We start from the raw sequence: 27154 nt of genomic DNA on the forward strand, positions 1-27154 counted from the left end.
CAGTGTTGGTGGTTGAATAAAAGCACTGAGTGGTGTGGTAAAACAGGATAAGACAGTGGGGTTTGTTAAAGTGTAAAAGGAAAGCCCAAGTGAAGTGAAGGAGATGCAAAAGATTGTACAGCCTGATCAAGAGGTGATTGATAAGAAGGTTCCAGATCTCTTTAAAGAATTTACTTGTGTGGGTAAAGTTCACTCATGTGTATCAGGAGGAGCAGGTAAAGAAGTCACAACTTTAAGAGATACGGGAGCTAGTCAATCTTTAATGGTAAGAGATGAGGAGTTATGTAGTTTGGGAAGAATGTTGCCAGAAAAGGTGGTAATATGTGGAATTCAGGGTGAGAGGAGTAGTGTTCCATTATATAAGGTAAGGTTGGAAAGTTCAGTGAAGAGTGGTGAAGTGGTGGTAGGAGTAATAGAGAAACTATCTTGTCCAGGAATACAGTTTATCTTGGGTAATGATATAGCTGAATCGCAGGTGGGAGTGATGCCTACTGTGGTTGATAAGCCAGTGGAAAATCAGACAAGTGAAGTGTTGAAGGATGAATGTCCTGGGATTTATCCGGATTGTGTAGTAACAAGGTCGCAAAGTCACAGGTTAAGGCAGAGGAGAAATCAAAGAGTGAAGATGAAGTTGAAGTGCAATTATCAGAAACAATTTTTGATCAGATGGTTGAGCAAGAACAGGTGGAGGATGAGGCAGATATTTTTAGTTCAGGAAAATTGGCGGCGTTACAACAGAAAGATATAGAAATAAAGCGGATGTATCAGAAATCATATACGGAAGAGGAATCGGAGTGTATACCAGAGTATTATTACCGTGAAAGTAATGTCTTGATGAGAAAATGGAGACCTTTACATATCCAGGCGGCTGAAAAGTGGGCAAAAGTTCATAGTGGGAGGTCATTTGAGAATGAGGAAAACTCAAGCTAAAATCCAGAAACATTTTTATTGGCCTGGACTACATAAAGATGTAGTTAAATTTTGCCAATCATGTCACACATGTCAAGTGATAGGGAAACCTCAAGCAGTGATAAAACCAGCACCCTTAATACCCATTCCAGCAGAGGAACATTTTACAGGGGTCCTAATTGATAGGACCCCTTCCTAAAACAAAAAGTGGAAATCAACGGGCGTCATTCTCCGACCCCCCAGAGGGTCGGAGAATGGCCGTTGGCCGCCGTGAATCCCGCCCCCGCCGGTTGCCGAAGTCTCCGAAGGGAGAAAAGTCGGCGGGGCGTTAATGTCGCCGCTGCCGCGGAGAATGTCACGGGTCTGCGCAAGGCAGCCGATTTTCGGCCTGCCGATATTCTCCCTTCCGGATGGGCCGAAGTCCCGTCGACGTGATGACCGTTCACGTCGACGTAAATTAAACCTCCTTTTCATCGGCGTGACCCGGTGCTCCAGGCTCACGCCGACCAGCGTGGAGGTGAGTGACGGCCTGGGGGGGTGGCTCCGGGCAGGCAATGGCGTGGCCGCAGTCTGAATGCGTGAGGAGAGGTGTGTCTCGGGTTGTGTGTGTGGGTGTGCGGCGGGGGGGGGGGGGGGTTGGTTAGAGTAGGCTGGGCACCGGGGGAGTGCCGGGAGGGGGTCCGTGTCGGGGAGGTGGATGGGGGGTCCGTGCCGGGGTGAGGTTGGGGGGGGGGTCCGTGCTGGGGTGGAGGTTGGGGGGGGGTCCGTGCTGGGGTGGAGGTTGGGGGGGGGGTCCGTGCCGGGGTGGAGGTTGGGGGGGGGGGGTCCGTGCCATGCCGGGGTGGAGGTTGGGGGGGGGTCCGTGCTGGGGTGGAGGTTGGGGGGGGGGTCCGTGCCGGGGTGGAGGTTGGGGGGGGTCCGTGCCGTGCCGGGGTGGAGGTTGGGGGGGGTCCGTGCCGTGCCGGGGTGGAGGTTGGGGGGGGGGGTCCGTGCCAGGGTGGAGGTTGGGGGGGGGGGTCCGTGCTGGGGTGGAGGTTGGGGGGGGGTCCGTGCTGGGGTGGAGGGGGTCCGTGCCGGGGTGGAGGTTGGGAGGGGGGGTCCGTGCCATGCCGGGGTGGAGGTTGGGGGGGGTCCGTGCTGGGGTTGAGGTTGGGGGGGGGGGTCCGTGCCGGGGTGGAGGTTGGGGGGGGGGTCCGTGCCGTGCCGGGGTGGAGGTTGGGGGGGGGGGTCCGTGCCGTGCCGGGGTGGAGGTTGGGGGGGGGGGTCCGTGCCAGGGTGGAGGTTGGGGGGGGGGTCCGTGCTGGGGTGGAGGTTGGGGGGGGGTCCGTGCTGGGGTGGAGGTTGGGGGGGGTCCGTGCTGGGGTGGAGGTTGGGGGGGGGGGGTCCGTGCTGGGGTGGAGGTTGGGGGGGGGGGGTCCGTGCCGGGGTGGAGGTTGGGGGGGGGTCCGTGCCGGGGTGGAGGTTGGGGGGGGGGGTCCGTGCCGTGCCGGGATGGAGGTTGGGGGGGGGGGTCCGTGCCGGGGTGGAGGTTGGGGGGGGGGTCCGTGCTGGGGTGGAGGTTGGGGGGGGGTCCGTGCCGGGGTGGAGGTTGGGGGGGGGGGGGGGTCCGTGCCGGGGTGGAGGTTGGGGGGGGGGGTCCGTGCTGGGGTGGAGGTTGGGGGGGGGGGGGGGTCCGTGCCGAGGAGGGGGATGGGAGGGCAAGTGAGTTGGTCCACCTGGCCAGGTGCCAGCCTCCAACAGTTGGACCCATGCGGTCCATGCCACCTGGCTGGGGGGAGGAGGGGATATGGGCAATGATGACATGTCGTCGTTCCCCTCCCCCCCCCACCAGGCTGTCATGTTTTCAGATCATCCAGCGATGTTGGCCGCCGTGGTGGCAGCCGCTCATGTCTATGTTGCCCTGGATGAGGAGGAGGAGGAGGAGGAGCGTGCCAGAGAGGCGGCGCAGGCTGCCGCAGAGGGGCAGGCGGCAGCCGCCCAGGCTGGAGGGGCACCTGACCGACAGGACGAGGAGGGGGAGGAGGACGTCGCGGCCCCACGGCAACGGAGGCACCCGAGGGCGCCCCGTGTGTACCGGCCCCGGCAGTCATACCAGGGCCTCACGGACCGGGAATGCAGGAGGAGACTCCGGATGAGCCGGGAAACCGTGGCACACATCTGCCACCTGCTGGCACACCTGTCACCGCGTGGCACTGGCGGGGGACACCCTCTCCCCATGTCCGTCAAGGTTACGGTGGCCCTGAACTTTTATGCAACGGGGTCATTCCAGGCACCGAGTGGGGACCTGTCCGGCATATCGCAGACATCGGTGCACCCGGGCAGTGACAGATGCCCTATATGCCATGGCGCACCGCTACATCCGCTTTCCCGTGGACCGGGCCAGCCAAGATGGGGGCTTCTCTGCCGTGGCCGGGTTCCCCATGGTCCAGGGCGCAATCGATGGGATGCACGTCGCCGTGCGGCCACCTGCAGACAACAGGGCCGTGTTCACTAATAGGAAGGGGACCTATTCGATGAACGTACAGGTGGTCTGCGACCACCGCATGATGATCCTGCACGTCTGCGCCCGTCACCCAGGCAATGTACACGACTCATTCGTGTTGTCGCGGTCATCCATCCCCGGCATGTACGAGGGACGCCATCCCCGGCTGAGGGGCTGGTTGCTGGGTGACAGGGGCTACCCATTGCGATCGTGGCTGATGACGCCTATACGGAGGCCACGCAATGAGGCGGAGAACCACTACAATGATGCCCATGTAGCGACAAGGGGAGTGATAGAGAGGTGCTTTGGCGTGCTGAAGATGTGTTTCAGGTGCCTGGACCTCTCTGGGGGCGCCCTCCAGTATCGGTCAGATAGGGTCGGCCGCATCATTGTGGTGTGCTGCGTCCTGCACAACATAGCCCAGCAGAGGGGCGATGTGCCGCAGGCAGAGGAGGGCGGAGTGGAGGAGCAGCAGGAAGAGGCGCAGTCCTCCCCAGATGAGGGGGATGGGGGCAATGGTCAGGGCAGACGGGGTAGACACAGGCGGGTGGCTGTCCACCGTTACCGGCTGGCCCAGCGGGCACGGGGCAGACTGATAGACGCCCGCTTCACTGACTAGATGGGCGTGGGAATCGGGTAGTATGGCCACAGACTGCACACCATGGCAACAGCCGATCACCCACACCCCCCACCCATCCACCCACCCAGCACCCTCACCCCCCTCCCCAACCCCACCCACCCCACCCGCATGCACACCATCCCCCCCCCCCCCCCCCATTGCCGATCCACCTGCGGCACAACGGGCCGGGCTCACACAGTTGCGGGTGGACGCGTGTCTATCGCAGGCCATGGAGGATGATGACAACCCGCCCTGCGATGAGCTCCTGGCTCTACATCGTTGGACTATGTCTGACCCATGGCCACAGTACCACCATCCACCCGGACCATCCCTGCATGCGGCTGTGACACTGCAGCGCACGGTCCCGTCCTCTGCCCGGGGGATGTTGATGGCGGCCCAGGGGGAAGGGGGCAGACTCACCTGGGGCTGAGGTAAGACCACCCCTCACACACACACTTGCGCTCAACGTACATGACACCCCCGCACACTTTGGACAGAGCACAAAGGCAGCTTCGGTAGGTGTAACATTGACTTTAATAACCAAAGGACTTCATGCACGTGCCCTAGCCCCTAAAACTCATCTGTGCCCTGCACCCGTGCCAACTTACTCAGTGTCTAATTGTTTGGCCTTACGGGCCCTTTGACTACGTCTACGTGGTTCCCCAGACGGTACAGCAGAACTGGAGGTGGACTCCTGTGATTCCTGCCCTCTGACACTGGATCCCTTTGGCGGACGTTTCCTGGGGCGTCCTGGCCTAGATGGGCCAGGCTGCGGCCCGGGCGACTGGGATGGCGAGCTGCCAGCCTGTCCTGCCCGTTGCCCACCCGATGCACCTGGGACGGAAGGGGAGGGTGGGGGGAGTCCGAGGTGTCGTGGTGTAACGGGACCTCCCCTACAGAGGGAGCCGGGACGAACCACACCACCTCCTCCTCCCTCGGGGTGCCCGATGGCCCCCAGGCCTCTACATGGGTGGGGGATGCGAACAGACTGGCCATCCGACGCCCCCCCGACATCTGGCGCTGCCAGTCCTGGAGGCCCGTGCTGGTATCGACAGGGGTCTGCAGGTTTGCAGCCATGGAGCCCAAGGGGTTGGCAAACCCGGTCTGTTACAGTGCGACGCCGGCTCGCACATGGCCACTGGCGCCGATGCCCTCAGCGATGGCCTGCAGAGACTGGGCCATGGCCTGCTGAGACTGGGCCATGGCCTGCTGAGACTGGGCTATGGCCTGCTGAGACTGGGCTATGGCGTTGAGCGCCTCTGCCATCTGGTGCTGGCACTGGCTCATGGCCTCCTGTGAGAGGGCAGCCATTTCCTGGGCCACAGACGCTGCCTGCACGGAAGGCCCCAGGCCTCGCAAACCGTTCCCCATGTCTGACACCGTCGCACCCATTGCCTCCACCGCGGACGCCACCCGTGCGGTGTCGGCCTGGGTGGCACGCATGACCAGCACCACTCCCAGCTCCTGGACACGGGTGGACTCCTCCACCTGCGACCGCAGCCGCCACAAGCCGCCCGTCACCCTCTTCGCTCGTCTCCGGGTCGGTGGTTGCATCGGATCTATGTGTGGGTGTGGTAACTGCAGGAACCCAGGATCCATCTGGGCGGCAGATGTTCGCTTGGGCTGGGCTTCCCTCCGACCGCACGGTCCCTCTGCTGCTCCTACCTCCACCTGCTGTACCGGGACGGCTGTGTTGTGTGCACCAGTGAGTGTACCAGACGCCTCATCACTAAAGTGCCCAACCGTGGTGAGTGTTTCTGCGATGGTGGAGGGTGTTGGTGACAGCAGTGGCGTTGTGTCGTGCTCTTCGCCCACTCTGACTCCATGGCACTTTGGGGTGGGGGTTCGTCTCCACCCATCCACTCTGAGTCACTGTCCGGTATTTCGTCTTCCTGGGTAATGCTGTCCCGGGACGGGCTGTCGGTGGCTCACTCGCTAGTACGCCCCCAACCTCTGCATCAGCAACCTCCCGGTCCTCAGGTCCGCCAGCCAGTTCCAGGGCCCTTTCCTCGTGTACGGTCAGTGGCCTCTCATCAGCGGGCCCTCCTCCAGTCCTCACATGCTCCCTATTGTTGTGTGCGCGCTTCTCCTGTGGGGGGGGGGGGACACAGGGGTAAAAGGCAACAGTGTTAGGCAGGTATATGAATGCACGCCATCGGTTGCGCGTGCATTGCAGAGGTTAAGGTTAGGGCTGGATTCACTTGGGGATATGGGGGATATGGGGGAGGGGGGGATATGGGGGAGGGGGGATATGGGGGGAGGGGGGATATGGGGGAGGGGGGATATGGGGGAGGGGGGGATATGGGGGAGGGGGGATATGGGGGAGGGGGGATATGGGGGAGGGGGGATATGGGGAGGGGGATATGGGGAGGGGGGATATGGGGAGGGGGGATATGGGGAGGGGGATATGGAGGGGGGATATGGGGGAGGGGGGATATGGGGGAGGGGGGATATGGGGGAGGGGGGATATGGGGGAGGGGGATATGGGGGAGGGGGGATATGGGGGAGGGGGGATATGGGGGAGGGGGGATATGGGGGAGGGGGGATATGGGGGAGGGGGGATATGGGGGAGGGGGGATATGGGGGAGGGGGGATATGGGGGAGGGGGGATATGGGGGAGGGGGGATATGGGGAGGGGGGATATGGGGAGGGGGGATATGGGGAGGGGGGATATGGGGGAGGGGGGATATGGGGGAGGGGGGATATGGGGGAGGGGGGATATGGGGAGGGGGGATATGGGGAGGGGGGATATGGGGAGGGGGGATATGGGGGAGGGGGGATATGGGGGAGGGGGGATATGGGGGAGGGGGGATATGGGGGAGGGGGGATATGGGGGAGGGGGGATATGGGGGAGGGGGGGATATGGGGAGGGGGGATATGGGGAGGAGGGGATATGGGGAGGGGGGGATATGGGGAGGGGGGGATATGGGGAGGGGGGGATATGGGGGAGGCTCACCCTGCCTGCTCTAACGAGGTCGTTCACCTTCTTGTGGCACTGGGTGCCTGTCCGTGGTGTCAGGGCCACAGCGGTGACGGCCTCTGCCACTTCCCTCCACAGACGCCGGCTGTGGTGTGGGGCAACTCTGCGGCCGTGCCCGGGATACAGGGCGTCCCTCCTCTGCTCCACCGCGTCCAGGAGCGCCTCCACATCGCGTGACCCGAACCTCGGGGCTGAGCGACGGCCAGCCATCCAGTCGGGTGTTGCGGTCGGGTGTTCCGGTCAGGTGGGGGGGAGCAGCGCGGCCTTATGAGCCGTCACGCCGTGCAGCGCGTATGACGCTGCACGGCGTGAACCACTGCGCAAGCGCGGATCCCGTTACCTCGCTGCTAGCCCATTTCGGGCCGGAGACTATCGACCCATTTTTCCGACGTGACGCAAGTCGGATTTGCGCCGTTTTTTGCGCCGATCGGCGGACTTTCCGCCGATAACGGAGAATTTCGCCCAATATCTTTTGACGATAATGGATGTGTCTACTAGATTTCCAGAGGTCATTCCAGTACGTAATATTACAGCTAAAAAGATTGTGGAGGAGTTACTTAAATTCTTTACTAGATATGGACTACCCACAGAAATACAATCGGATCAAGGATCAAATTTTACCTCCAGGTTATTCAAAGAAGTTATGGGTTGATTAGGAATAATACAATTTAAATCAACTGCATACCGTCCAGAATCGCAGGAGCGTTAGAAAGGTGGCATCAGACATTAAAGACAATGTTGAGGGCTTATTGTCAAGATTATCCAGAGGATTGGGATAAAGGAATTCCATTCGTACTGTTTGCAATTAGGGATGCACCTAATGAGTCAACCAAATTTTGAACTAATTTTTGGTCATGAGGTAAGAGGACCACTTAAACTGATTAAGGAAAAATTGGTGAGTGAGAAATCGGAAATTACATTACTGGATTACGTGTCAAATTTTAGGGAATGATTAAATAGAGTAGGTGAATTGGCCAGACAACATTTAAAAGTTGCACAAAATGTGATGAAACGGGTAGCGGACAAGAAATCCAAAGTTCGTAGTTTTGTCAGTGGAGATAAAGTTTTAGTATTGTTACCAGTGGTGGGTAAGCCTTTAAAAGATAGGTTTTGTGGACCTTATCAGATTGAAAGGAAATTAAGTGAGGTGAATAATGTGGTAAAAACGCCAGATAGAAGGAAGACTCACCGAGTGTGTCATGTGAATATGCTTAAAAGGTACTTTGAAAGGGAAGGGGAGGAAAAGGAGGAGGTTTTAATGATTCTAACTCAAAGTGACGAACCAAATCCAGATGACTGTAAATTTGACATATCTCAAATTAAATTGGAAAAAGAGGATGTTCTTAAAAATTGGGATAAATTGTTGAGTTACCTTCCTGAGGAAAAACAGACTGACCTGAAAGAGTTATTGATATCACATGGGCAAGTTTGTGGAGATAAATTGGGAAGCACTAAAATGGCTATACATGATGAACATGTGAGAAAGGCTGTTCCAATCAAACAACATCCATACAGACTTAACCCTTTAAAATTGGCACAGGTTAACAAAGAGATTGAGAGTATGCTTAAAAATGGCATAATTGAAGTGGGTTGCAGCCAATGGAGCTCACCCAAAGTGATGGTACCAAAACCAAATGGTACCCAACGGTTGTGTGTGGACTATAGAAAGGTTAATGCAGTTATAAGAACGGACTCTTATCCTATCCCACGTTTGGAGGATTGCATTGAGAAAGTGGGACAATCAGCTTTTATTTCTAAATTGGATTTACTTAAAGGTTATTGGCAAGTACATTTATCCGAAAGGGCGAAGGAGATTTCAGCTTTTGTGACTCCAGATGGTATATACCAATTCAAAGTTATGCCATTTGGCATGAAAAATGCCCCAGCCACATTTCAACGGTTAACTAACAAAGTCAATTTTCAGCCAAACATGGACCGAACATTTGAAACATCTGATGAAGTTATTTGATCGACTTCAGGAGGCGGGTTTGGTGATAAACCTAGCCAAAAGTGAATTTGGAAAAACCCAAGTCACTTTCCTTGGCCATACAATCGGACAGGGTCGAATGGTCACACGGGATGTGAAACCAACAGTTATTGAGGAGTTTTCAATACCCTCAAGACGAAGGGAAATAATGCGATTTCTTGGCATGCGTGGATTCGATCGAACATTTGTGCAAATGTTTTGTAGCGTGGTTGCTCCACTGACGGACTTGCTGAAGAAACGTCAAAGATTTCAGTGCACAGCGGACTTTCGACAGGCATTTGACGGCCTGAAAGCTGTGATAACCAATGCTCCTGTGTTGGAAAATTACAAGGAACTCTGTGATCAGATTGAACTAAAGTATCTGACTTTAAAAAGGCATGCCGAGGCGTAGAGAAATGGACGGATTGTGCAGAGACCTTCTTGTTCAAAGAGACTGTCAATCGAGAAAGATTTCAGTTGGAAGAAGAACGGGAAAAAATGGACCATATTATTATACCTGTTTGCGTGTGTTGTTTTTTGAAACGCAAAAGTATATTTACTGTGTGCATTTCTTAAAGGATAGTGAAAAGGTGAAAAATGAAACCATCTTGAAGTTGATGGTTTATTTTTTTTTCTTGGCGGGCGGGGGGGGGGGGGGGGGGGGAGGAGGTGTCATGTGTGAGTACCTTTCAGAAATGCATGTTCATCAGTGATGTCAGAGTGTGGGTGGAGCCGGGCTGTCTGTCAGCTTTTTACTTTTGTTTTAGGCTGTTTGCTGCAGGGTGTGTTTTAGTTTTGTTTTCAGTGTTGAAGCTGAAGCCAGACACAGCAGCTGTACACTGCTGTTCTGTCTGCCATGAAAAGACTATCTCTTGATCATTTGGTGAATTCAGAATTATAAATGTTTTCAGTAGTGACTTTAACCTGATGTGCTTCTGTTAAAGGTTTTGGTTTTAAGTCGTATGGATGTTAAAAGGAAAGCTTAAAGGATTACTTAGTGTTGTAGTCTTTGGGGGTTGTATTTGAATTAATGGTTGCTAAGATGTCCACTGTATGTTTTCAAAAGGTTAACTTGAGTTCATAGAATAAACACAGTTTTGCTTTAAAAAATACTTTTCCATTTCTGCTGTACCACACCTGTAGAGTGGGCCGTGTGCTCCCCATACCACAATCTATTAAAAGTTGTGGGTCAGGTGAACTCCATGATACACTTTGGGGTTCTCTAAACCCTGGCCCATAACACTGTTAATAAATGCTAACACACTATAGGCTTTCTTCACGGCTCTATCCACTTGGGTGGCAACTTTCAGAGATCTATGGACATGAACTCTGAGATTTCTCTGCTCCTCCACATTCTTTAGAACCCTGCCGTTAACCCTGTAACCCGCATTCAAATGTGTCCTACCAAAATCAATCATCTCTCATTTATCAGGGTTAAACTCCATCTGCCACTTGGCAGCCAAGCTCTGCAACCTATCAATGTCTCTTTGCATCCTACAACAGCCCTTCACATTGTCCACTACTCCACCAATCTTGGTGTCATCAGCAAATTTACTAACCCAACCTTCAACTCCATCATCCAAGTCATTGATAAAAATCACAAACAGCAGAGGACCCAGTACTGATCCCTGTGGTATACCGCTGGTGACTGGGCTCCTGGATGAAAATTTACCATCTACCACCACCCTCTGTCTTCTCTGTGATAGCCAGTTACTGATCCAATCGGCCAAATTTCCCTCTCTGCCATGCCTCCTTACTTTCTGCATGGGCCGACCATGGGGCACCTTGTCAAATGCCTTACTAAAATCCATGTACAGGACATCAACTGCTCTACCTTCATCTACGTACTTAGGTACCTCCTCAAAGAACAACAATCAAACTTGTAAGGCAAGACCTACCCCTCACAAATCAATGCTGCCGATCCTGGATTAAGCTGTTATCTTTCCAAAAGATCATAAATCCTATCCCTTTCCAATAATTTACCTATGACCAAAATGAGACTAACCGGCCTATAATTCCCAGGGTTATACTTATTCCCTTTCTTGAACAAAGGGACAACATTCGCCTCTCTCCAGTCTTCTGGCACTATTCCTGTAGATAGTGAGGACATAAAGATCAAAGCCAAAGTCTCTGCAATCTCATCCCTCGCCTCCCAAAGAATCCTAGGATATATCCCAACAGGCCCAGGGGACTTATCTATCCACAGGCTTCTCAAAATTTCTAACACATCTTCCTTCCAAATATCTACCTCCTCCAGCCTACCAGCCTGTATCGCAATATCCTCCTCAACAACGTGGCCCTTCTCCTTTGTGAACATTGAAGAAAAGTATTCATTTAGGACCGCTCCTATGTCTTCAGACTCCATGCACACGTTCCCACTACTGTCCTTGACCGGCCCGAACTTCACCTTGGTCATTCTTTTATTCCTCACATAAGTGTAAAAAGCCTTGGGGTTTTCCTTGATCCTACCCACCAAGGACTTCTCATGCCCCCTCCTGGCTCTCCTAAGCCCTTTCTTGAGCTCCTTCCGAGCTATCTTGTATCCCTCAAGTGCCCTAACTGAACCTTGTTTTCTCATCCTTACATAAGCCCCCTTCTTCCTCTTGACAAGGCATTCAACCTCTTTTGTAAACAATGGTTCCCTCACTCGACCATTTCCTCCCTGCCTGACAGGGACATACATATCAAGGACCCGCAGTATTTGCTCCTTGAACAAGCTCCACATCTCAATTGTGCCTATCCCTGACAGTTCCTGTTTCCATCTTATGCTCCCCAATTCTTGCCGAATCGCATCGTAATTACCCTTCCCCCAGTTATAAACCTTGCCCTGCCGTATGTTCCTATTCATCTCGATTGCTCTCGTGAAAGCCACCGAATTGTGGTCACCATCTCCAAAGTGCTCTCCCACAACCAAATCTAACACTTGGCCCGGTTCATTACCCAGTACCAAATCCAATGTGGCCCCGCCTCTTGTCAGTCTATCCACATATTGTGTGAGGAAACCCTCCTGCACACACTGGATAAAAACAGCCCCATCCAAACTATTCGAATTATAGTGGTTCCAATCAATATTTGGAAAGTTAAAGTCACCCATAACAACTACCCTGTGACCACCGCACTTATCCAAAATCTGCATTGCAATCTTTTCCTCCACATCTATGTTACTGTTTAGGGGCCTATAGAAAACTCCTAACAAAGTGACCGCTGCTTTCCTATTTCTAACTTCAGCCCACACTACCTCAGTAGACAGAGTCTCCTCAAACTGCCTTTCTGCAGCCATTATACAATCCTTGATTAACAATGCTACTCCTCCACCTCTTTTACCACTTTCCCTAATCTTACTAAAAAATCTAAACCCCGGAACCTCCAACAACCATTCCTGCCCCTGATCTATCCACTATGGCCACAACATCGTAGTCCCAGGTACCAATCCATGCTTCAAGCTCACCAGCCTTATTCTCCTCACATTGAAGTAGCCATGCTTCAAACCACCTTCATGCCTGCAGGTCCACTCTTGTGACCTTGGTACCTTCCTCAGTACTGCACTACCCTCAACTTGCTGAACTCCAGCAACGCTATCTCCTGGACTACAAATCAGTGTCCCATCCCCCTGCCAAATTAGTTTAAACCCCTCTGAAGAGCTGTAGCAATTTTCCCTCATAGGATATTGGTGCCCCTCTCGTTCAGGTGTAACCCGTCCTGTTTGTACAGGTCCCACCTTCCCCAGAATGTGCTCCAATTATCCAAGTAACTGAAACCCTCCCTCCTACACAATCCCTGTAGCCACATGTTTAACTGCACTCTCTCCCTGTTCCTAACCTCGCTAGCATGTGGCACTGGCAGCAAACCAGAGATGACAACACGGTCTGTCCTGGCTCTCAGCTTCCACCCTAGCTCCCTGAATTCCTGTTTTACATCCCCGTCCCTTTTCCTACCTATGTCGTTGGTACTGTTGTGTACCACGACTTGTGGCTGCACCCCTCCCCCTTAAGGATCCTGAAAACACGATCAGAGACATCACGGACCTTGGCACCCGGGAGGCAACACACCAAACGTGAGCCTCTATTTTTGCCACAGAACTGCCCATCTGTACCTCTAACTAGAGAGTCTCCAATAACTAATGCTCTCCTGCTCTCCCCCCTTCCCTTCTGAGCCAGAGGGATAGACTCAGTGCCAGAGACCTGGTCACCGTGGCTTACCTCTGGTAGGTCCCCCCCCCCCCCACCAACAGTATCCAAAACGGTATATCTGTTATTGAGGGGAACAACCGCAGGGGATCCCTGCACTGACTGCTTCTTCCCCCTCCTTTTAAATGTCACCCAGCTACCTTCATTCTTAGGAGTAACTACATCCCTGTAGCTTCTATCTATAACCGACTCTGCCTCACAAATGATCCTCAGTTCATCCAGCTCCAGCTCCCTAACACGGTCTTTGAGGAGCTGGAGATGGGTGCACTTCCCGCAGGTGAACTCAGCAGGGCCACTGGCGGCGTCCCTCACCACGAACATCCTGTAGGAGGAACATTGCACTGCCCTCTCTGCCATCACTTCCATTTACCCACTTGACAATTACAGAGAGAAGAAAAAAGCTGACCCTGATTTTCCTGCAGGTTACAGGTGGTGGAAGGGTGGAGAGGGGAAAGGAAAGAAAAGCGTACCTCACCAACTCACCACACAGTCTTTTTTTTTTGGTTAGAGGAGGAGGATGGGTGGGAGACACTACCTGTGTAGTGTCTCGGGTTTAGCCACTGCCTGAAATATATTAGTTCTAGAAACTCACCCGACAGCAACTATCCACAATTCACTCCCGCAACAGCCAATCAGCGTCGCCACTCTGCCGCCCTCTGCAGGATGATTAACATACAAAATAATGTTGCCTAGGCAACCAGTCAGAGAAAGACATAGAAACATTCAGAGCAACACAAGATGGGGATGATGGGCTGGATTCTCCGATTTGAAGACTAATCGCTGAACGCTGGCGTGGGAACAGAGGCGTTTTACGCACATAAAAATGGTGCAAAAGCTGCACCCGGCCTGCCAAAAACTGCCCCCCCTGTAATCAGCCTCGCCACCCCTGGCACACCCCCCACCAGTGCCCCCAGCCCCTGCTAAAGCCCCACCTGCCCGTGGAACGGCTCCCCCCGACTGTGGCGGCGCTGGACTCAGTCCGCAGCTGCCACGCTGGGTTCACGAATAAAAAAGGACAAGTGTTTCACGCCGTCGGGACCTCGGCCCATCGGGGAAGAGCCTCGGGTGACGTTCTGAGGCTGTCCCGACGGCGGGCGGTATTCTTTGAGCACGCCTTTTTGAGGGGGCGGCACATTGCAAAATCAGCACCGCGCCCGCATTCAGTGCAAACGGGGATTCTCCAGCTGATCGCCGAACTTGATTTTAGGGGCACGACCAGAGAATACCGCCCGATATGTCTATAGTTGAAACCACTCTAGCCGTTACCTTGCCTTATGATTAGCTTGTCCAGCATACATTATTGATCTTACAATCTTATAATGCAATTATTGAAAATCAAGAATACATAATGCACTGATTTAGGTATTGGTCTTTTAGTTGTTCAAGATCAGTTAACTACCCTGAGAAATAGTAGTTAGTCCGCTTCAAGGCTTTTATCAATGGTCCATATACCCTTTACACAAGTGCAATGAATGTCACAGAGTGTTAGTTCCTCATGTCTATGGGAGCAACAGGTACAATGACATATCCTGCACAGCAGCCCAACTCTGCTTTACATTTCACATTTAAACCTAGGTTGCTCAATGTTTCAATGAGTGAACTCATTAAACAGTTGAGGCACACTGGCCCTGGGTCTGAACTCCGAGCTATAGTTAATCTCAGCCAGGGCAGCATTAGAGGCACAACAATTGGCCTGGGGAAGAGAGAGAAAGGGAAGATCAACCAAGGGCCCAATCCAATGCTCCTGCTGTAATGTGCATTGTCGGTCAGAACTCGTTTGAGCTGGACGGTTCTTAATGTCAAATATGCAGACAGCTGAATAATGGCCATTTAGGTGGGATGTCGAAGATCAACTGGTCCAATAATAAACTCACCAGTAGGAGAGATGGGAAGGGGAGAAATGTTGGGAAAGAAAATTGCAAAATCAACTCATTCTCTCCAAATATTCCCCAACATCAATCACTCTCTCACTACAGTAGGAACAGAAATTTCACGTTTACAATGAAACCAGACTCAAAATAAAAGTCAAACATTGAGCCACATTAAGTATCACAGACCAACTGACAATAGTACCTCATGACTGATGCTCAGAGCATCTAATGCTTCCTTTACTGAACCTGAAAATAGAGCTAAATTATAGCTGTACAATCTCCCCTTGATTCAAGAACTACAGGGAGTCAACAAGAAGAATAGAACAAAAATAAATAAAAACAGTCAGAACTATTTAACTCTTACACTGGCATCCCTACAATTATCTACATTTCAGCTAAATGCTGCTGAGCTGTCACTGACCCTTAATTAGGTTTCAACTGCAATCTTGCTTTTCTGTGTATCTGCTCTGATCAGCATTGTAATCGGGTAGATTGAAAGTCACCCCAACAGTAAGGCATTCAGGAAATGCATCAATATTTTCACAAAAACTGAAGGGTTTTGCCTCCAGAATTTATTTTCTTTAAAAATGGCAAAGTAGACTTCATTCACAGAATGACCTCGACATACTTCTCCCTTACACCCCTCCAACCCCTGTCAAATTGTCAAAGAAATTATTGAACTCTGCCTAGCAATGGCCTGAGGGAAATAACCAAAAGGGAGTTACTGTCCCAAGGTGGGATTCTCCATCCATTCACGCAGGTGGAATTCTCTGGTCCCGCTGCTGTAAATGGGAGATTTGGCTCAGTGCCAAATGCCCAGTCCTCGCTAGCAGCAGTAGGGAGACGGACTGGGATCGGAGAATGTTGAACCCTGAGACTTTGGCACAAAGTATAATCACAGATTGCAACATGGACACAATTTACTGTAAAGAGTGGAAAATTGAGAATTTGGTGAGTTTGGGAATTCAGCACCGAGATTTAGGATATCTCTTTACAATTGAGAAGAACATGGGAGAAAGAGGAGGAGAGTCCAATTGTCTGCAGTCCATGTAGGAACTAACGTCAGTTGAACTAGCCATGATGTTCTGTCGAAGGATTTGAGAATCTAGATTACAAATTAGAAAGCAGAACCTCACAGAGAATAATCTCTCAATTAGTATCCGAGACACATGTAAAATGACGCAAGGACAAACAGATTAGGGCCTGAATTTTCAGGATGGTGGGGGCTCATTGCCCCAATGGGGGAACACACCCCTGGCAACTTCAGCTCACCTGCTGCCACTTTACACCCAAATTAGCATTGATTGGCAGCGGGCAGGACTTCCGACCCTCACCCGAAGTCCTGCCTTGGAGAGCTGCTAGCCCATCTGATCGGCAACAGCGCTGCAGTGGCCGAACGAAGAACTGCAACAGTGGCCTGAGACCTTGTCCTGGAACCGGAGGAAAAGGTAAGTATCAAGGGTCCCAGGGCAAGGAGGGAGGGTGTGTGCTTGTGCATGTACGCATGTGTGGGCAAAGGGGAAGAAAGGGAGATCTGGAGGTTACCAGGCCTTTCCTGCTTATAACCCCCCAGGGGGGAAGGGGCACAAAGTTCTGCCTTAGGATTTTAAATGCGTGGCTGAAAGAATGGCGTGCGTTTCGGTTTATGGGGCACTGGCATCATCATTAAAAGAGGGAGATGCTCATTTGGGGGAGGCTTCACTTAAACCATCCTGGATGCAGTGCACTGGCAAACTGAGTTAACTAGGACAAGTAGATTGGAGTTTAAATGAGAGCGAGCCAAAGTGTTCAAAGAAAGTCCAAAGGGAAAAGTCAATGTTATATAACAAATACTGAATGGGTGAAATCAAGCAGATTGCGACAGGAATAGACAGTTTAGTAATGCTAACAGGGCATTCGCAACAAGGGACATGTCAGACAAAAATGGTAACATTTAAAATTAAAAGGCACTATATCTGAATGAACAAAGCTTTGGGACCAACATAGGCACAAATAGAGATAAATGAGTTTGACCAAGAAGCCATGACGGAGACGTGGTTGCAGTGTGACCAAGGTTGGGAATTAAACATGCCACGCCACTTGTTTTTTTAGAAAATATCAGCAACTTGTAAAACGCAAGGGGCATAGCCCTGATAACAAAGGATGATATAAAGTAGAAAGAATCTTGGCTCAAAAAACAAAATCATGATATACAATAGGAGTTACAAAATAAAAAAACAATCCAGTGTTGATAGCTTCTCTGGCAACTCAGTGCAAATATTCCATCAAGTGTTCTCACAAGCCTGAGTCAACAATAGAATTGTGGACAGAAATTAATCCAAGGAGGTCATGATTCTTTAAAGACAACTGCCCCAATATTAGCAAGGAGGTGGCAACAGCCCAAGACCCTGGGAATACCAGGGACAAAGAGGCTTGGTGAATTTAATGGATGGACCTCATCAACATGTTTCTTTTGTTTCCTGCCTGGCGGTCGACCAAATTGACAGCCTGGCAGAGGAGCCAGCAGCAAGAGGCTTTGAAGTGGAGGCAGTAAGTGGATCACAATCAGATGTCGGAAGAGAGGCCACCAGGGCTTGTGGGGATGGAGCTGGTGGGAAGTGGGGGTGGGAGGTATTGTTGGGAGGTTCAGATATAGGTCCCTTTGTTTAGGCAGTCTTGGGGTGGGGGGGCAGAGGGAGGGCTGAATAGCACAGCAGGGGAGGGCTCAAAATGGTGACCTGATAGCAGGATTCCCTCGGGAATCCCTCGCAATCCTCGCCATGCACAAGTTTGCATGGCAAAGGATTGGAAATCGCTTCCTCATTTACACTCCCAGCTGTAGCACAAATCAGGTACAATTTGGCTCTGGTGGGAGAACATAGGGCAAGTGTTCCATTGCTCAACACCATTATCACTCAACTTGAAGAACTCAAAATGCGGAATTAGATGACAAGGTTAATCACATTGATGTACATCCATTTGACTTAGATTTTTCTTTAAAAAAACAGGGTTCCAATAATAAGACTCATTGAAAGAATGATTATTTATAAAGTTCTTCACAAGTTCTTGCATGACACCTCGAGTGATTCACAGCCAGTGAGGTATAGTCACCGTTGCAACGCAAGGAAATGCATCAGAGCAACCTCCCTCAAACAGTAATGTTTCGATAATCAAACAATCTCTTTCAGTGATGCTGATTAAAGGTTGAATATTGACCAGTACCACAGAGAGGACTCTATTCTTCAAACCGTACTTATGGGATCTTTGATAAATTTGGGACCTTGGTTTAACTTCTCATCCGAAAGATGACACATCCAACATTGTAGCACTCCCTCAGTACTCAATGAAATAGGCACTCACTGAACATTCTCTCTCTTCTCCTCCCCTCCCCCCCCCCCCCCCCCCCCCCACACTAAACCATCTGTCTCAGAGACAAGGGTGCTTTCAATGAACCAGATGTAATTTTTTGTTTAGTCACTTCACCTTGACGTTTAAGAGCACCATCAACAACAGCATTGTACACAACATGAATTGGACTTGTCAAATCAACTTCTCTTCTTGCTCATCTTAAATTTTCATTTTAAGGAGCAGTACAGCTAATACAAAGGGAACATCAAAATGTTTCTTACGCCTGCTTAAGTAGCAGCCGCTATTTTCAATTAATTTCTCATATTTACAGGAACAGTAATGTTAACTATATTATTTTTAGAAAGTAAATTTCAATTTAACACACCAACTTATCAAGACAAGATAAAGCTATTTGACCCAATTACGCTCACCCGTTGTATTTTAGCAGCTGCATTTTGAAAGGCCCCTAAATTTTCTTTCTGTCTGTTCCTGTGCTTGGTTTAGTCCCAGCATTTATTAGTCTTTGAGTTAAAGACATCCTTTCTAATAGCAGTATGTTCATTTACACTTGCGCCTCTTATTCATGCTGTAATAGTTTAATTTGAAAGGACATCGCTCCACTTTTCACTTCTACCCAAAACCTTGTCTGGGGTCAGGATCTGGATGTGCTGGGACTATTGGCAATGAACCAACACCATACTATCTTGCACTATCTGACCTCAGTGCTCGCACTACCTGACCTCAAGTGCTCCCACTCCTACTGTTAATAACTCCCACATCTGCTGCGTCTACAATTCACACAAAATGTTGTGGACTCCTGGGGAGGGATTCTCCAAGCACGGGGCCAGGCCAGAGAATCCCCGCGGCCGGCGCGCATCACGCCACGCCGCCCTGATGCCGGCACGCAATTCTCCGCAGAGGAGAATCGGCGCCATTGGCGCCGGCGTGGTTGGCCCAGTGCCAGTTGGGGGCCACTCTACACGGCCGGCCCGCTCTATGCAGCTGGCCCGTCGATTCTCGGCCCGGGATGGGCCGAGCGGCCATCGTAAAAACGCCGAGTCCCGCTGGCGCCATCCACACCTGTTCTCAGCCGGCGGGAACTCGGCGTGGAACATAGAACATACAGTGCAGAAGAAAGCCATTCGGCCCATCGAGTCTGCACCGGTCCACTTAAACCCTCACTTCCACCCTATCCCCATAACCCAATAACCCCTCCTTACCATTTTGGACACAGAGGGCAATTTATCATGGCCAATCCACCTAACCTGCACGTCTTTGGACTGTTGGAGGAAACCGGAGCACTCGGAGGAAACCCACGCAGACACAGGGAGAACGTGCAGACTCCGCACAGACAGTGACCCAAACCGGGAATCAAACCTGGGACCCTGGCGCTGTGAAGCCACAATGCTAGCCACGTGTGCTACCGTGCTGCCCATGGGTCCAGCGGGGGCGGGCTGTGGGGGGGGGTGGGGGGTCCGACCCCAGGAGGGCCTCCGATGTGGCCTGGCCCGCGATCGGAGCCCACCAATTGGCGGGCCGTCCTCTCTGGCTGGCGGCCTCCTTTCTTCCGCGCCGGCCCCTGTAGTTCTGCGCCATGTTGCGTCGGGGCCGGCGCGTTGAAGAAGTCACTGCGCATGCGCGCGTTGGCGCCGGTGCCACTGCCCATGCGCAGATCCCATGGCGCCCAGTTGATGCCGGGATAAACCGCTCCAGTGACATGCAGGTCCCCTGTAGGGGCCAGAATTGCTGAGCCTGAGGCCATGTGGACGCCGTCGAGAAACGCGACAGTGTTTCCGACGGCGTCAACACTTAGCCTCAGGATCACAGAATCCCGCCCCAGCTATTTATCTGCTAGTGAAGTGAGGACTCCAATCACCTGCAGTGCTCAAATCCTCAGTTTGGTCAGCCATACGCACAGGAACACTTCAGCAGCAGATTAATGGCCCCCACACTCACCCAGGCACAAGCTCATCTGCTAATTGCTTGCATTTTCACATCTTTGTGTCAGTTCAACACTTCATTACTTAACAACCTCATAGTCTAGCCAGTGGAAATATCACACTTCAAGGATCTTCAAATTATCTTAAACTGCAAATATGAAATAAATTATTTGTTGCATTATAGAACACTTGCATAGATCTTTACAGCATTCATTCCAGACAGAAAGTATCAATCAAAAAACAGAATGAGGTGTAGTCTTCGACATGATATAGAAACAAGGCCACAGATTTTAAAAGTTAAATATTTACACCTTTCCGAGCCTGATAATCCTCCTGATTCCCACGGAAGGACAGTGTGACTGCCTGCTGATTCAAGCCTCGCGCCATCAGCATTTGACCTGGCATTCACTGCTACAGCACACACCAACGAAAAGAAATGTTGCTGCTGTCAACAAGATATCTAAGGTATATCAGAACTGATTCATGACAAAGAAGTTTGAACAGTGTGGCAACAGTGGCCCTCTTTTTCCTCCCCAAGAGGTTATTGAGCCACAGGAACACTTAAATAATTTAACAGGTGATGACAACTGATACATGCAGAGACAGTTGGGAAGCAGTATTTTCCTCTCTAATAACCTTCAAACACATTCAGCTCACGACTAGGGTTGCCAACTCTCCAAGATCTTCCTGGAGTCTCACGGAATCAAAGATGGACCTCCTGAGTGTTGCATCCAATTCAGACCACTATGAAAGCTGTAAAGGCATTAGAAAGGGCGCAGAAAAGACTTGAGAATGATTCCAGGGGTGAGCAACTTCAGTTATGTAGATAGGTTGTAGATGCTGGGTTGCTCTCCTCCAAGAGAAGGTTGAGAGGAGATTTGATAGGGGCTTTCAAAAAGTGGTTTAAACGGAGTACATAGAAAGAAACTACTCCCATTAGTGAAATCAGGATATTAATCTTTCCCATTTTCTCTGTCTTATAGATTTGGCAACGGGTCATTTGGACTCGAAACGTTAGCTCTTTTCTCTCCCTACAGATGCTGCCAGACCTGCTGAGATTTTCCAGCATTTTCTCTTTGGTTTCAGATTCCAGCATCCGCAGTGATTTGTTTTTATCCAGAGGATATGAATACACGGTGAGTGGCAAAAGAACCAAGGGCGACACGAGGGAATACTTTTTTCCCCCAAATAGAGAGGACATTCTTTTCCAAATACGGAGGGTGAAGACAGTGTGTGGTAGAGGTACATTCAATCAGTTTTCAAAAGGGAATTAGATAAGCAGCTGTGTGTGTGTGTGTGGGGGGGGGGGGGGGGGGAGAAGAGGTGGGGTGTGGAATCAGGGCTACATGGAAAGGGTGAGGGGGGGGGGGAAGAGAGATGAGCTGATTTGCCCTTGAAGAGACCTGACATGGATATGACCGGCTTACTGGCCTCCTTCTGTGTTACAACCATTCTATGAATATATTTTATGTTGCTAGCAACCAGAGGGAATTCTCAAGAGGTATTAAAAGGATGTATGTTTGTTCATTTTCTATTAACCCTTTCATTAGTTATAGAAAGTTGGAATTAGGGGGGTGGGGGACAAAAGAGAGGCTGTTTAGGTGATTTTGATTGCCCGGCAGTCGATCAGTGATAAAGGGCCGGTCCACTTTCCAATCAGAAGGCAAGGATGGACATGTTGGGCAGCCAATAGCAGGAATGTTAGGGTGAGAGCTTGGTTATCACATGATTATGCATCCAGAATAAGTTCAACCAGAGTTGGCAACCCTACTCATGACATGCAGAAACAATACACTTGTTGCAATTATATAACTGACCAACATGTTTCAAAAGGCCTGAGAAGTTATAACAAAGAAACGCATGAAATTGCTTACGATGTAAATTCCCCCAGGAGGTGCGTGGTTCTGAGGTAAGCTTCAAATTCTCCTCTGGTGCTTCTGTGGAAATACAAGATGACATTGGGGTCAACTTAACCAGGCGTTCAGTAGAGTCTCCAATATGGTTAACACTGAAACCATAAGAACGTAATTATTGTTGGAAAAAGAGACAGTATGTCGAAGAGTTTTGTCTTCCACTGTTCAGGGCAGATTGGTAAGAATCCCAATTGAAATGAAAAATGAAAATGAAATGAAATGAAAATCGCTTATTGTCACAAGTAGGCTTCAAATGAAGTTACTGTGAAAAGCCCCTAGTCGCCGCATTCCGGCGCCTGTTCGGGGAGGCTGGTACGGGATGTAAAGGGAACAACAATATATTCAGCATGAGAAACCAGTGCTGATTGGTTGACAGGTAAAACCTGATAGTAGAGACTTTGCCATGTGGAATACGTCAGGGAACAGTTAACTGCCAAGTTCCCAGGTACGTTCTCCATGGCAACACCAATCAGAATCTACTTACCGACCGATCAACACTCTCTTCCCATGCAGTACAAATTGTTGTTAGCTTTACACTTGGTATTTTTGCCAATCTGTCATGCTGAATATAAGATGAAAAGCTTGAACATTGCATCACTTTTTACAGCAATACTCCAAGTTCTGTACAACCAAATTACTTTTTGTAAAATCTTTTATTTAAATGGCATCTTTAATTTAACCAAGGATCTCTACAAGAGAATGGGAGCTGATCTAACTAGAAACAATCATTCAGGACTTTTTTTATTCATTCATGGGATGTGGTCGTCGCTGGCTGGACCAGCATTTATTGCCCATCCCTAATTGCCCATCTCTTGAACGGAGTGGCTTGCTTGGCCATTTCAGAGGGCATTTAAGAGTCAACTACATTCATAGTTGCATGGATAAATACAGGCATATTAAGGAAAGACAGCATGGATTTAAGTGAATACAAGCAAAGCACTATGGATGCTGGAGATCGGAAATAAAAAAAGTGCTGGAAAAACTCAAGTCTGCAACATCTGTGATGATAGAGAGAGTTAATTTTTCAAGTCTAATAGAATCATAGAATTTACAGTGCAGGAGGCCATTCAGCCCATCCAGTCGGTACCCTACCTAAACCCACGCCTCCACCCCATCCCTGTAACCCCACCTAACCTCCTGGACATTAAGGAGCAATTTAGCATGGCCAATCCACCTAACCTGGACTGTGGGAGGAAACCGGAGCGCCCAGAGGAAACCCACGCAGAGAAAGTGCACACACCACACAGTCACCTGAGACTAGAATGGAACCTGGGTCTCTGGTTCCTGGAGCTGTGAGGCAGCAGTGCTAACCACTGTGCCGCCGTGCTGCCCCTCCTCTTTGGAATTTCAGAATACTGAAGAGTCATATTGGACTCAGAGCCAAACCTGCTGAGTTTTTCCAGAACTTTGTCTTCAGGTTTAAGGGAAAATTGTGTTTTTTTGACGAGGTAACGGAGGGTCGATGAGGGAAATGTTGGTGATGTGATGTACATTGACTTCCGAAAGGCATTAAATACAGTGTTGCACAACAGGTATGCTGCAGTTAATGAAATAAAAGGGGCATTGGCAACGGGGATACAAAATTAGCTGAGTGATAGGAAACAGCATAGTGGTTAATAGATAAGTTTTGTAGTGGAAGTCCACAAGGGTCAATGTTGAGACCCCTGCTTTTCCTGAAATACATTAATGACCTAAACCTGTGTACACAAAGAACAATTTCAAAATTTGCAGATGGTACAAAATTGCAAGCATTGTGAACTATAAGGAGAATAATGTAGAGCTTCAAAAGGACATAGAAGTCACGTCAAGTGAGCGCAGGAACGGCTGCGTTTTCACAAGCTCCAGCTCTGCTGATCTTTTAATCCATTTTTTTATCCTTGTGCATATTTCTTTATTTTTTTTTCTATAAATTTAGAGTACCCAATTCAATTTTTCCAATTAAGGGGCAATTTAGCATGGCCAATCCACCTACCTTGCACATCTTTGGGTTGTGGGGGCGAAACCCATGCAAACACGGGGAGAATGTGCAAACTCCACACGGACAGCGACCCAGAGCCGGGATCGAACCTGGGACCTCGGCGCCGTGAGGCAGCAGGGCTAACCCACTGCGCCACCGTGCTGCCCTGCATATTTCTTTTTTTGTCTTTCCTTGGTTTACATATGTTTCCAACAATTGTTGATCAGTATGCCTGCGTGATCGAGCCGAGTTAGAATGTTTAAATCCTCGCTTGTTCATAGCAGCTGGAAGGAGTTGGGATGGGCCCTGCCTTTCATTGTGCAGTTGCTTCTGAGCGGGCTCGCGCCCCGACGACGTGGTGTGCATCAACAGATGATGGCGGCCAGTGAAGACATTGCTCTGGCTGAAAATCTCACCTGAGGTGCAGATCGTCAAGGCCCAATTCCAAGGGTTTTAGTGTGGTTTTATGGAGGTAATGGAGGTACACGAGGAGGTTTTTGCAATAGAGAGAGTACTGTCCTTGATGCAAGCGCACCTCAGTATGGTCGAGTCCCTGTTGCAAGACCTGTCATCCATCCTAATGGAATGGGGAGAGAGTGAAGGGGAATGGGAAAGGAGTGCTGCTGAGTCCGATTTCCAAGGCGAGGCATTGGTGAAGTTCCCAGTGGAGTTCGAGAATTGGGCACCATGCTTCGGGAATTTCGATCTGAAAGTTGGATAAACTAAATTCAATCGAGCACATTTATACCTGTTTTCCAGGGTCAAAGTTACTGTGGTTTTTCAACCACTGGGTTCTGTGTTGTCTTCTGGATAGGGGTTGGAGGTGACCAAGTAATCATGTCAATTCTCCCCTCAGCCATAGTCTAGGCTGTTGATCCCCTGTGTTTTGGTGAGAGGGCATGGTGAAATTAACGGTGCCTCGTGCTTCGATCGTCGGAATCCTTGAGAGCTCCTGAGGAGTGCTCATTGATCCTGATCCTGCTTCATCCTTGATTTTGGCCTTTGTGTACCAGTGAAGAAGTCTTTATCGGGAGGACTGCCTTGCATTTCTGCATCTCGGTTGTTATCCTGGATTTTTCTCCCTGTTGATCATGTTGTTGTCTGCCTTATGTTGTCAATTTTTTCCATTCACACGGAAGTGATAAACATGGGTGTGATGGCTTGTACCGTTGATTAACCGGAACTGACAAATTCATGTCGTGTTACACAAAATATTGAATATGGGATTTGTGCAGAGCCTTTATTCTTTATCTTTTATCCTAAAATGGGTCTTAAATGGTCTGACAATCTATATGGTGGGGGGAGGGAGGGACGGGCTGACCCTCACTACCAGGGCGCCTGCAATGTGTCTTGATGGGTGCTGATGCGGAAAATTGTACAGACCGGTAAAAGAGCTAGATTAACATCAAATAAATGGCCAACCCCAGTAGACCTCTTGCAGCCTAGTACAAGGTATAATAGGAGGAGTTTTTTTTTAATGCAGAGTTTGGGAGAGGGAAGAATCATGAAAGATGTGGAACAATGAGCAGAGAGAACACAACAATGGTGTCAAAACACACAAGACACAATACCGCAGAAGATATTTACATTCTTCCAATTTCACACCAAAGGAAAACAAGATTCAAATCCGTCCCCACATTTCTGGCTGTAAGAAAGCTAGATTAAAGGATTCCATTTATTATTAAACTTAAACCAATTACTACCTTGCAGTAATTGGCATTTCCAGAGTTATGATGTTGCATTATTGACTCCTGACTCTATTTTAAAGCAATTTCAATTCAACCCGAATTGATTTATAAAAACATCCATTTGAGGGAGCTAAATTAACATATGCTTTTCCCTCTGAAACACCTGCTTGAATTGATTGGTTCCATTCTTATCTATCTAATCATACCGAGAGTATCACACGCCATGGATTATTTCCTGCTCCCATACTATCACCTCTGGTGTCCCTTAACAGTCTATCCTTCTGAACAGTCTATCCTTTACCCCCTCCCATTATTCATCAACCTGCCGCACCTGAATGACATCATCCGACAGCAAAGTGTCAGTTTTCACAGATATGCTGGCCACACACAGGTGCACTCACAATCACCCATTTCAACTTCTCCACTGTTTTAAAGCATCATTCTGCTTATCCGACATCCAATTCTGAATGACTAGAAATCCAATTAAATAGTTGGAAGACCGAAGCTATTAAGTCCAGTCACAGCCCCTGTTCCCCAACTAGGAAATCCATTCCTCTCCCTGGTTCAGTTTTCAAACTGTTGCCAATCTGTTGGAACCTTGATATTGTAGTTTATCCCAAGACGAACTTCTATAATAATAATAGTAATTAGTGTCACAAGTAGGCTTACATTAACACTGCAATGAAGTTACTGTGAAAATCCCCTAGTCGCCACACTCTGGCGGCAGTTCGGGTACACTGAAGGAGAATTCAGAATGTCCAATTCACCTAACAAGCACTGCTATCGGGATTTGTGGGAGAAAACCGGAGCACCCGGAGGAAACCCACGCAGACACGGGGAGAATGTGCAGATTTCGCACAGACAGTGACCCAAGCTGGGAATCGAACCCGGATCCCTGGCACTGTGAAGCAACAATGCTAACCACTGTGCCACCCTGATGACGTATCCGCATCCTCGGCAAGGCTTCTTATTTTCACCTCCGTAAAATTTCCTGATAGCACCTCTAAATCAGCTTATCTGCTGTTGATGCCCTCATTCAAGCCTTTATTACCTCTACGTATGACTCTGCCAACACATTTCTAACTATTCTTTCACATTAACCCGCCATAAACCTGTGGTCATCCAAAACTCTGCAGCCCATTTCTCAACTTGCATCAAGTTCCACCCATCATCCCTGTGCTCCTGACTTACATTGGCTCTAGGGTAGGGTTAAGCAACATCTTGGTTTCATCTTTGAGTATTGCTGAAAAAAAAGGAGACATGCTGTCGAAGCTTTTCTTCTAGCACTCATCTGGACAGATGAAACAATGCGAAA

At 49.8% G+C, this 27154-nt stretch overlaps 1 protein-coding gene across 10 annotated transcripts in view; it reads right to left on the reverse strand.

Annotated features, from left to right (window-relative positions):
• pknox2 (pbx/knotted 1 homeobox 2) overlaps nt 1-27154 on the reverse strand; it is a 786965-nt gene that overhangs the window by 560667 nt on the left and 199144 nt on the right. For 5 of the 10 annotated variants that reach the window (XM_072486738.1, XM_072486735.1, XM_072486736.1 and 2 more), the window contains exon 2: nt 22156-22218. The exons of 1 other annotated variant lie outside the window; for it this stretch is intronic. The gene's annotated coding sequence lies outside the window, so the exon portion shown is untranslated. Of the gene's footprint in view, nt 1-22155; nt 22219-27154 lie in introns of those variants that run through there. 4 more of the 10 variants (XM_072486737.1, XM_072486731.1, XM_072486734.1 and 1 more) reach the window with 3 other exon arrangements.

This window comes from Scyliorhinus torazame, chromosome 21 (assembly GCF_047496885.1).
Source record: "Scyliorhinus torazame isolate Kashiwa2021f chromosome 21, sScyTor2.1, whole genome shotgun sequence".
Lineage (NCBI taxonomy): Eukaryota > Metazoa > Chordata > Chondrichthyes > Carcharhiniformes > Scyliorhinidae > Scyliorhinus > Scyliorhinus torazame.